The 12,460-nt window shown below is 43.8% G+C and overlaps 1 protein-coding gene across 1 annotated transcript in view; it reads right to left on the reverse strand.

Moving 5' to 3' along the window:
* The window catches only part of Cenpp (centromere protein P), a 195,698-nt gene that overhangs the window by 2,963 nt on the left and 180,275 nt on the right, over positions 1-12,460 (reverse strand). The window lies entirely within an intron of this gene.

The raw sequence follows: 12,460 nt of genomic DNA on the forward strand, positions 1-12,460 counted from the left end.
TTTTAGAAGAAAAATGTATACCTAAGTGATTTCCGTGGAAAGTGTTGGTTAATGTTTAAACCTCAGGCTCTTCTAAATTAGTAACAACTGTTTGAGGAACGTAAAGGAGTGTGTGTGAACGTGGCAGTTTAGCTTCCAGGCTGTCCTTGGCTGCAGCACATGGGGCTCAAGGGAATGCTGGGGCTTGGGCTGATTCCAAGGCAGAGCCTGAGGCTTGGCCTCCAAGCATGAGCAAAAGGAGTTCTCAGATGGTTTCACTAAAAAGTATACTTAATGTTTAGTAACAAAGACAGAAATGCTGACGTTAGGCAGTGGGCAGGCATTCAGACACATACTTCTGTAAAGGGAGGCCTGCAAGACCTTCCCTCCATGTAAGTTAAGGGTGCTGCATTTAGCCAGCGTCATTTCTTCCCTGCTCACCTGAACTCTATAACACAGTGGAGAGTAGGAAGGAAGGGATTAAAAGCAGACAGCCTGAGTAGACCCCAAGAACAGCAGCCTTATTATAGTTACTAATACAAGTGCCATTCTTAATGACAAGGGCATAGAAGACTTTGAGGGGGAAGGCAGAAGAGCTGTGAAAAATAATCAAACTAAATATGCAAAGTGTTCTTGAAGCTGGAGATCAGCCAGTTTTAAGAGTGACAAGAAATTTGATATATCACTCTATTTGACTTTGATAAAGGACCAAATAGCCAGGTGTGGTGGTGTACCCCTTTAATCCCAGCACTGGGGAGGCAGAACTAGGTGGATCTCTGTGAGGCCAGTCTGATCCACAAAGTGAGTCCAGGATAGCCATGGCCACACAGAGAAACCCTGTCTCAAAACAATAACAAAGAAGAACCAAATAGGCAGGAAAGAGTTATGGTCCCTGACTTAGAGTATGTTCCATTAAAACCAGTAAGACAGGGCTCGAGAGATGGCTGAGAGGTTAAAAGCACTGGCTGTTCTTCCAGAGGTTCTGAGTTCAATTTCAAGAAACCACATGGTGGCTCACATTTATAATGAGATCTGGTGCCCTCTTCTGACCTGCTGGCACACATGCAGGCAAATACTGTATAAATAATAAAATCTTAAAAAAAAAAAAAAAAAAAAACAAACCAATAAGAACAACAACAAAAGGTTCATCAGAAACTATCCACCTGATTTGGAAAGAAACTTAGGTCACATTCTTCAATCAATAAAGCCAATGCCCAGAGAGGGGGAAGTTCCTGGCTGGGCCCTGGAAGAACAATCTTGGACATGCTGTCTAGCACATGGGTGTGTTTTGCATGTCACCAGGGGTCCTAGTGTATAGAGGACAATAGAAACCTATGTATCCACAGAAGTCATCAGGACGGCTGTGTTACGGAGGTGACTCTTCGAGGGGCCTGATACACACTAACCAGCTAGCTCTTGTGCCTTCACTCTAGGCTTTCCAGGAGTGCTGGGCCTGAGTATCACTGAGGAATGTTGAGGCCATGTGTTTACTCAGCTGTGTACCATATGGTGGAATTTGCATGGGAGAAAAAAACCCCTGGTGTTCATGCTAGGGGTTGGGGGGAATGCTGGCCATTTGATATCCAGCTGGGTTCTCATCTGACACTCCGTACTGTGGCGCTGGCTGATGGAGGGCAGGGGAGCTATATTTTAATAGAGTTTTATAAGCTGCCTGTGTTGTGCTTCAGCCACACTGGCTCAATACCTTAGAGGAGTTGACAACATCACCTCTCCTCCACTAAGTGCCCATGGGAGCAATCCCATGGCCAGTTTGGATGTCTACAAATGTCAGTTCATCTTGACTTCAAAAGATTATGCCCGAAAAATCGAATGTTTTTTTTTTAAAACATAATTCATCAAAGTGTGCAAATACAGCTTAATAAAACAACTAGAACACACAATTAGTATATTTCCAAGGTGGTATAATTATACCACTTTCTAATTACCTAATGTTTTCATTACTCTGTAAAGAAAATCTTTGGCCTTTAGGTGTCGTTCCCAGTGCAGTATCAGGCAACTGTTAGGCTCAGGTCGGCAGAGTCTATTCCTGGAAGCCCAATTGAAAGAGTCCAGAGTCGATGCAAAAGCAAAGGAATTTTATTTAGCCAATGTGCCGGGGTCCACCAACTCAGAGGAGTTGGGGACCTCGCCCTGCAAAAGCTGAGGGTTTAAATACCCTTTACAGAAGCAGAACTCAGCAACAGTGGCTAGTTATTAACTGTTGGGCTAACAAAGGTGACCTTTTGGGGGTTGAGGAAGTTTGATTCTGGCAGATATTTGAGATATATGGATGTGACCATCCATATGGTCCATCCAAGGATGTGATCTTGGAGGCCAGTAAATTCCAAGCAGGGTAAGGTACAGGCAGTAAATTCTGAGCCGACAGAATGAGGGGGCTCTTGCTTGGCTAACAATGTTTTGTTCTTGCTATCAGCTTACGATGCTATTGTTAAGGTGGCTGAGCTCAGGCCAACTGGAATCTTACACTATCTCAGGCTAACGGATTCTGGCTAAGGTGGGGTAGGGGATGTGGGGTGTAGTGGTGGAAATTTTTCTTAACTTGACCTATTTGGCTACTTTCAGCAGCAAGCATATAAGTAACATGGCTGAGCTATCACTAACTTAAGCTAACCTGGATTCGTTACAACCACTAACATACTCTGTTATGGATTTCTTGTTACAGACATTTTAGACAAGTAGAATTCTATGGCACAAGCTTTTTTTTGTGACTTTTTTTTTTTTTAGCATCTTTTCAAGGCTCATCCATATTATCTTTAGTGGCCAGTTAATATTATATAGTTTACTACAGTGTTCACTACATGGGCTTTTTATTTTAATTTTTGGCTTGCTTTTGTTTTCAAGATAAGGCTTCTCTGTGTAACAGCCCTGGCAGTCCTAAAACTCATTTTGTAGACCAGGGTGGCCTCAAACTCACAGAGATCCACCTGCTTCCACTTTAGAATGCTGGGATTAAAGATGTGCACCACCATGGCTGGCTCTATCATTAGTTAGAAACAGGGTTTCACACTGTAGGTCCCTCTGTCTGGCCTGGAAGTAATCATTATCTAGAGCAGGTTGGCCTTGAACTCACAGAGATTGGCCTGCCTTTGCTCCACGGGTGCTACGATTAAAGGAGTTTATTGTTCAAATTATGTGTGTGTGTATATATATACTCATACGTAGCTTTGTTGGTACCTGTGGAGCTGGAAGTCATGGGTGGTTGTAAGCCACCTAATATGAGTGTTAGAAACCAAACTTGGGTCCTCTACAAGCGCACTACACGCTTTTAAACTGAGACTTGGTGACTGCCATGTAGCTAGCTAGCTGTACTGGCCAGCAGGATCCAGGGACACTCCTGCTTCAGCCTTCTCAGTGCTGGCGTTACAGGTACATCCTACCACACATGTGCAGCTTTCCCCCCAAAGATTTATTTTTCTACATATGGGTGTTTTACCTGCATGTATGTCTGTGTACCACATGCATGCCTGATGATGACTGTGTAGCTCAGGAGAAGGCATTCATCCTCATATTTGTATGAAGTGGGCCATTTCCCACCCCAAGGCCATATATATTTCGATTAATGATTAACTATGAGGGTTTTGTTTTGTTCTTTGTTCTTAAGGATTCTTAAAATTAGCTCTTTGATAAACTTTTTTTATGTTCTATGAAAAAGAAGACCAACTTTATCCTCTGACCTATAAGCCACTCTAGAACCAACTGTTGAGCCTTTTGCTTTCTTTTCATTGTCCTGGCTCTGTTTATATGCCAGTCACTTGCTATTCTCAAAGCTAGCCTTTACAAAGAGACATGTGCTCAGTAAGTAAGCTTCTACTGTGGGTTAAACTTCCTGATTTTCCAGACACTGATGCCAGGACAACTGGTTATCTTCATATAAAAAGGAACCTTGGGACAGTGGTGGTACACACCTTTAATACCAGCAGTCAGGAGGCAAAAGCAGGCAGAGCTCTGTGAGTTTGAGGTCAACCTGGTCTACAGAGTGAGTTCCAGGACAGCCAGGGCTACACAGAGAAACTTTGTCTCAGCCCCTCTTCCCCACAAAAGGAACCTCAGTGCCTGCCTCACACCATACACAAAAGGCAAAAGGAACAGTGTGTCAGACACAAAACTGAAAACTATGGCCTTCAAAAGCCATAGTAGAAAACCTCTGTCATCTTGGGTTAGCCAGAGTTATCAGATACAAAGTGAAACGCAGTGACTACAGGGGAGAGATAAATTGTCTTTTTGGTAAATTGGTTTCATCATAATTGGAAGCTCTTAAAAGCCATTGTAAAGACACAGGATAGCCGTAGACTGAGTGAAAATATTAACAAAAGGATGTAAAGAACAGCTGGGTGGGGAGATGCACACCTATAATCTCAGCCTTTCTACCTGCTGGAGGCTGAGGCAGGCAGATTATAAATTCATTGCCAGCCTGGACTGGCCCTGTCTCAAAACAAAGAAGACAAATAAAGGATAAAGATAATTGAATAAGAATATGGCAAGGAAAGGCCATTAAGCAAATGCAATTTCAGAGTCCCACTCAGACCACAGTGACTGCTGGGAGCTAGGGGCCAGCACAGCCTCTCTGCCAGGGATAATGGGCCGTGGTTCCCAGCTCAGTCATTTGTTGGCTGGGTAACTGAGAAGCCACTTTTAAACTGTGAGCCTCAGCTGTTGTTTCACTTGAAATAGTTTTGACTTGACAAGTTGCATGTGGTCATGGAGCTGATGCCATCATACTCCTTACCCTGTACCCAATGCTCCCCTCAAGGACACCTCCTACATAACCAAAACTGAACTGCCGAAGCCAGTGTCTCAGCTGCTCATAATGTCCCATCTCCTTGGTTCCTTCAGACCCCAACACAAGCCCTCATCACATCTTGAGGGCTTGGGTGCAGCAGCTGGCACCTCTGTGGCCATACACAGAGGCATTGGCAAGCACTGTGAGAGCTGCTAGAAACAGTGTTCTGTTTTCCCATCAGGAGCTGGCTCTAACTTTCTTCCTAACTAGCAGCACAGTCCCTTGTTCTCTCCATGCCCTATAGCTTGTTAGGATCACTATTTACTATGATCCTCATTTCCCCGTTACAACCTGCTCCTTAGTTCTTATAGGTTCTTGCCATTGGAAACAAAACAGAGGTGCTAAAGGTTGTGGTTCATGTTGCACACTCTTCCTGCTGTGGAAACAAGCAACACTCCAAGGAGCTGACAGAATTAGTAACTGAGGCAACCTTACTCTTAGAGTTTTGTTACGTTTACAGCCTTGGAGTGGAGAGAGTAAGCAAGGTCACACTTGGACACACACCAACAGCCATTTCTGTACCTCTCTGCACACAGATGCTACAAACATGCATGATCTCTGGTGAACACCTCAGGACACCTCTTTCCATGCTGGTGAATCACTGCCTTTCCTCCTTCTTGACCATTTCCCAACACCAGCGTGTCTCTGCACCTCACCCCAAGCTCTGAGAGGACCTGGAGAGGCAATGAAAGATGTTAAACTGTTCATCTTAACACCAAAGCCTCTCAACACCAACAGAGTGGGCATAGTAGCATCCATCTGACAGGAGCTCATCTGACTCTAGGCCTAAGGCTGGCAGGTCCCATGATGCTTTTGGCCAGTGTAGCATGTGAATCAGTCTCACATGCCCATGATGGTTTCAGATTGTTAAACACTATGGCAAGTGAAGGGTTAGCTATTCTAGAGCAATCTGGAGAAGAAATCCTATCATCACAATCTTCTGAACTGACAGAACCACCCCCTCCAGCATCAGAAGCCCAGAATTTTCAGATTAGCAGAACCACCACAAGGGAAAAGCACAGCACATAGCTCCAATCACATGCTGACCCCTGCCCCAGGCGGTCAGACTACAGGAGGTGCCAGCCTTTAAGTCCTCTGATTACATAGAGAATGGAAAGACTGACTCGCTAAGGACTGTTAAGCCATTTTTTGTAGAACTATATTTTTTCCAGTAAACATTCCATGAAGCAATACAAATAGAGCTGAATGAAGTAGCTGTGTTGCCAGGTTACATTGTCCAAACCATATTATTCTAACTTTCCTGGACTTGGTCCTGTGACCCGAGACACAAAAACACTGGCCCAGCCATGAAGTCTGCACCAAGTCTTCGGGACGTAAGGACAATGGGCACGGATGCTCACTGGCTCAGGAGGTGCCAGCGCCTCAATCTGACTCTCAACAGAGGTCCGATGTCATCAGTAGAGGAAGTAGGGCACTGAGAATGCTGCTCAGGACCATTGCTGGAACCGTACATGCAAATAACTAGGCTCAGCTAAGGAGGTCCACGGAAAGCACTGCTTATCCAGAGGGACTTCACAAACATGCTCAAATCTGCTCAGAGAAGCAAACAACTAGAACAATCTATTCCAAGCTCATATGGGCCTTAAACCCAGCAAAGTCACAATGTCATCGCAGCACCAATGGTCATGAGCAAGCCACAAAGCTCCAGAGAGCCCTACCTCGCCTGGGTGTGCTCTGTGATCATCTACCTAGCCTGGGTGTGCTCTGTGATCCCCTAACCCTGCAGACAGCTCAGACCCTTATCAGGGAGTGTTGCCAACCATTTTCCATGTGCAGAGCCCCGAAGGTGGGCCCTACTCTTACATTCCCGGTTTCTTCCCCTCCTCCTGTGTCTATAGCTTTCAGAAGAACTGGGTGGGGGGTTTGAATTTGGAAGAGGCCTATTCTATTAGAATTATATTGCAATGTCATTTTAAAACTGAAGACTTTGGGAATTTTAATAAGGAGCAAGGAAATAACATGGATAACCAGCAGGTGGCATCAGGGTAAAGGAACCAAGGTGAAGGCCAATCCCGTGCAGATAATCAGACTATAGGCTGCAGGTCACTTCCCATGTCCTCCTAGTTTTTTACATGGCTTTTGGGCTAAAGACAGTTGAAAAAATTCAAAGTACTTAAAGATGTATTGAAAATGACACCTCACTGGCACAACTACACACATCCACTGAGGTTCAGAGTCTGCTATGGTGATGGAGCTTAAAAGGGTGGGTGTTTTAGTCACTGTTCTATTGCTGTGAAGAGACACCATGGCCAAGGCAACTCTTACAAAGAAAGCATTTAACTCGGAGCTTGCTTACAGTTTCTGAGACTTAGTCCATTACCATCATGGTGGGAACATGGCAGCACACAGGCAGTCAGTCAAGGCGCTGGAGAAGCAGCTGAGAGCTCTATATCCTGATTTGCAGGGAAACAGAGAGAACTGGGGCTGGCATGGGCTTTTGAAATCTCAAAGCCCACCACCGTGACACACTTCCTCCAACAAGGTCACACCTCTTACTTCTCAAATAGTGGCACACCCTGATCACTAGGCATGCAGATATAATAGCGGTGCTGCTCCCTTCTCAGTCATGTGACCTGAAGAAGGTGAGCGCTGGTCTTGTTCTTAACTTGCCTGGAAAAACAGAACCTCTGTGGTTTTCCAAACATACGTGTTCAAACAGTTCCATCTCAAATAAGTTTGAAAGTGTTTAGTATTTTCCCCAGAAAGCCGGAGACCACAGCAGGAAACAAGCCATGAGGACCCTGCTCAAAAATCAGAACCAGAAGCAATAAAGAGAAGCCGAGTCCTAGAAATAACCAAACACTGCAATATAGTTTTTCTATAACTTCCCAATGGAAGTTATGGATGGAAAGAGGCTTTTTCAATATATGCTTTTGACAGCTTTGTTGAAAATTAAGTGGTTGCAATGATATGAACTTACTTCTGGGTCCCAGAGTGTATTCTCTGTTTGTCTGTTTTTGTCACTATGGCTCTATAGTATAGTTTGAGATGAGGCATTGTGATGCCTCAAGTGCTGCTCTTTCTGCTTAGGATTGCTTTGGCTATTTGTGATTTTCTAGTGTTTCCATATAAATTTTATAATTATATTTTTCTAGTTCTGTGAAGAATATCACAGGTTTTAATGGGGATTTGCTGAGATTCAGAGAGTCTGTGTTATAGTGGTAGAGCTAAGAGAGTGGGTGTCATACAGATCTCAAAAAGCAAGCCCAGCCTCTTCCCCCTTGTAACTCCAAGTTAAGTCTATTGCCCTATCTGGTAAGACTACATAACTTAGAGAATTTCCCACCTGAAAACCTAAAAAAAAAAAAAAAAACCAGAAAATCCCCTTTACCCTGAATAGAACTGAAGGGCTTGTCTCTCCTGTCAGGGTCCCCAGCATGTTACATATAGTGGCTGGCCTTCCTAATGTACTTGGTGTCAGGGTTCTGGAAGGAAGGCTCTCTTTTCCTTCAAGGCCACATCAAGCTCTGTCTCGTAGGATGCTCTCTCAGGATTGCTTTCCTACCTCAAGGGCTGATCAGGCTCATCAGGGACCCACCCTGGTCTCAAAACTCTCCTTATTCTCAGGGTTAAGGGTTTTGTTTTGTTTTTAGCTTCTTTTCTGAGCCAACATTTTACAACTTGTCTTCTTGTTCTAGCTAAGACTATGGGTGCTATGTGGAGAAAGAAGTGTGTGTGTGTGTGTGTGTGTGTGTGTGTGTGTGTGTGTGTGTGTGTGTGTGTGTGTGTGTGTTATGCTATACACTGTAAGCTGGATTAAAACTTGAGATCCTTCTGCCTTAGCTTCCCAAGTGCTGATATTATAGCTATGTACTACCAGCTCAGCATGACCACGGTGTTATATTTTAAGTTACTATTTATTGACTTTTTTCTTTTATTGAATCACAAACTTGTGGAGTCAGTAGGAATTTAAGGCTTTCATATTCATTTCTAAAAGATAAAGTCACTCATCCCATCCCTTTCAATGCACTAAGCCTTGGCCTTGGCAAGTACCAAGCACTCGACAACCAAGCTTATCTAATAATTCTAATGTGAAATATTTGATAAAGCTGGGCACGCACACCTTTCATCCCAGCACTCGGGAGGCAGAGGCAGGCGGATTGCTGTGAGTCTGAGGACAGCCTGGTCTACAAAGTGAGTCTAAGTCAGCCAAGGCTACAGAGAGAACCCCTGACTCAAAAAAAAATTTTTTTTGGTAAAATGCCCATTTTAATGAACTGAAGGCTTAGAGAAATTAAGATACTTGCTCAAGATTACACTAGTAAATAATTTCAAACCTAAGACAGTCTGACTGTAAAACCCGGAAAATTTCTATTATATAACATTTCTTTTTTAAAAATTTAATTATTTATGTATATGAACACTATTTGTATATATACCTGCATGACAGAAGATGACATCAGATCTCATTGCAGATGGTTGTGAGCCACCATGTGGTGCTGGGAATGGAACTCAAGACTTCTGTGTGAGCAGCCAGTGCTCTTAACCTCTGAGTCTCCTCTCCAGCACTGTATAACACTTCTAAAAATAACATATAGTTGTAATTGTACAAGCCTTTTTTTTTTTGAGAGGGTTTCTCTGTCCTGGTACTTGCTCTGTAGAACAAGCTGGCCTCAAACTCCAGATCTTGCCTGCCTTTGCTTCCCAAGTGCTGAGATTAAAGGCGTGTACCACCACCATCCACCTGGCCTAAGCTAAAATTTTAATAATCATTTTGTAACACAATTCCATGATGTGCTTTTGACTGACTCCACTGGTAGAGGAGATGGTAGAAGCAAAAACATTTCTGTCAACAAATGTGATCGCCTTTAAAATTTTTTGTTCATATATTCTTTGTCTAATGTCAATCACTAATACAAACAAATACCAACCTTGAGAAGCCTGGATCTGGGCTGGAGAGATGGCTCAGCTGTTAAAGGCTAGGCTCACAGCCAAAAATATAAGAAGCCTGGAACTAGGGCCTACAGAGAGGACTCAGAGGTAAATAGCACTCTCTGCTCTTGCAGATGACTTGGATTTGTTTCCCAACACCCACGTGATAAACCCAGTTCCAGGGAATCTAACACCCTCTTCTGGCTTCTTTGGGCACCAGGCACACATGTGGGACATAGACATATATGCAGGCAAACACACATACACATAAAATAAAAATAAATATTTATTTTAATTTTATGTTCATTGACGTTTTGCTTGCACATATGTTTATATGAGAGTGTTAGATGCCCTGGAACTGGAGTTACAGGCAATTGTGAGCTGCCATGTGGGTGCTGGGAATTGAACCCACGTCCTCTGGGAAGAGCAGGCAGTGCTCCTAACCACTGAGCCATCTCTCTAGCCTCCAAAATAAATCTTTTTTTTAAATAATTTATTTAATTTTGTGTGTGTGTGTGTGTGTGTGTGTGTGTGTGTGTGTGTGTTGCCATTGGAACTGGTATTACAGACAGTTGTGAGCTGCCATGTGGTGGCTGGGAATTGAACCTGGGTCCTTTGGAAGAGCAGACAGTGCTCTTAACAACTGAGCCATCTCTCCAGCCCCCCAAAATAAATCTTTAACAAAATAAAACAAAAAAAATTGGGGGAGGGGGTCAGTTGGAGATTTAGCTCAGTGGTAGAGCACTTGCCTAGCAAGCGCCAAGGCCCTCGGTTCGGTCCTTAGCTCTGGTGATAGAGGGCATAGGTTTGATTTCCAGCACCTACATGTTGGCTCACAATGATCTGTAACTATAGTTCCAGGGTATCTGACACCCTCTTCTGACCTCTGCAGGCACCAGGCACATATATACATACATGAATACAGGCAAAGCATTCATACAGTAAAAAATAAAGAGCCTAGATTTAGTAAAGGTACTCCCTATGCTTTACTTTTTACTAAAAATCCCATTATCTATGCAGATAATATATACAGCCACTCTGATTTCAGAGACAGAAAGCCCTTGCCTTTTTGTATCTTCCATACAGGCAGAACTTCGTGCTGGGGAGATGGGGGCGTGGAAACCCTTTCTGCCTCTTATACAGTTTGAGCTTCTTCTCCACTGTCCTGCTTCCACTTCTCATCCCCACCGACAGTGGGACTCTCAGAACTAAAGAGCTGTCTTCAAGGCTTTCTCTGGCCTTAACAAGATGCCATCTCCCCTGCTTCCTAGCTTCCAATATTTTATTGCTACCATCCGCATCCCCACTCTTTGCCTAGGCATTATGTCTTAGAGATGGAGTTTTACTGTGAGCCCTGGCTGCCCTGGAACTCACAAAAATCTGCTTGCCTTTGCCTTCCTAGCTGATGGTTAAGAAAAAAGAAAACAAGGATTCCTGGGAGAAGGAAGCCATGTAGGAAGACAACTTTGGTCACACAGAACAGGGTACAGGGTAGGAGGAACTTACTTTGTGTATAGCAGTTCTTGTGCTCAAAGATCTTTGTCTAACAAATTATGGGACACCTATATGAGGCAAAGATGTACATGCAGTGATGTTTTAGTGTCCCAGAGCCAGGATGGAAACAGCAGGCTGAGCTGGGCCCCTGCTCCCCCTCCCTGTGATGCAGCTCAGCTGCCAAGTAGAGTGCAGGAGACAAAGGAGGAAAACTGCCAAAGGAAGGAGCTCCAGGGGCCTCCTTGAGCTTCTTCCTAGGCGTTTCTCTACTGTTGTTTATATACATTTTATTATTTTTCCAGAAGTTTTACATAACAGAAAAATTCTGAAGACTGTGCACAGCTTGTGTGTAAGCCTCACTGGTGGTATCTTACATTAATATACAGATGGCTGTTACTAATAGATCAGCACCGAGGCATCTACACTCTAAGAAGTCAGATTTCCTTCATTTTTACTTCTCAGACTCCATCAGGGCACCTCATCCCAGTTCACTTGTGTCTCTACTCTCTCCCTGTGTGCTATCATCAGCTTAAGTAGCATGGTGTTTTACTAAGAGGACTCCATGTTTTGTTGACAGAATTTAAGAACAGTTTTTAGTTGGGCCCTGGAGTAGCCCCTACTTTAAAGTCTTGCCCATAAATAGTCATCACTGCTGCCTTCACTATTGGCCTGGCAGGATGATGGGCCGCTTATTATGGCTGTCAACCTAAAGGGGACACCGGAAGAGTAGAAAACTGCTGTGTCTTTATCTGTTTCTCTATAAAACGTTTTATTATTATTCATGTTTTAACAGGAAATAGCTCTTGAACTAGAGGAAACAAGGGGGAAGTAAAAAAGAAAATCCTAAAGCACCCCGAGTAAAATACTTCAGATCACTCTATCCATGGTCTACCCAACACAAGAAATCTGGACAGATGTATTAATTCAACATGATGTAGCAGAGTGTGTGTGTGTGTGTGTGTGTGTGTGTGTGTGTGTGTGTGTGTACGGTGTCAGAGGCTTTGTCATCTTTCTCTTCTCTTTTTCTGATATAGATCTTGCCCACCTGTTCTTGGGGCTCAGCTTAGCTCTGCATTAACAATGCCTTACAGGCAGCCCCTGCCTGTAGGGAACAGACTTCCAGCTGCTGGAGCTGAGAAGTAGGTGCAGGGAGATGACACGCGGTGCTGAGTGACTGGTAGGAGGGTGCCTCCCTCAAGAGCCAGGTATCATCTCAACAGCCTTTGTTCTACCATGAGCTACAGGGACCAATTAAATTCCTTTTCTGCTTAAGCTACTGTGAACTGATTTTCT

This window comes from Acomys russatus, chromosome 3, assembly GCF_903995435.1.
Source record: "Acomys russatus chromosome 3, mAcoRus1.1, whole genome shotgun sequence".
Classification (NCBI taxonomy): Eukaryota; Metazoa; Chordata; class Mammalia; order Rodentia; family Muridae; genus Acomys; species Acomys russatus.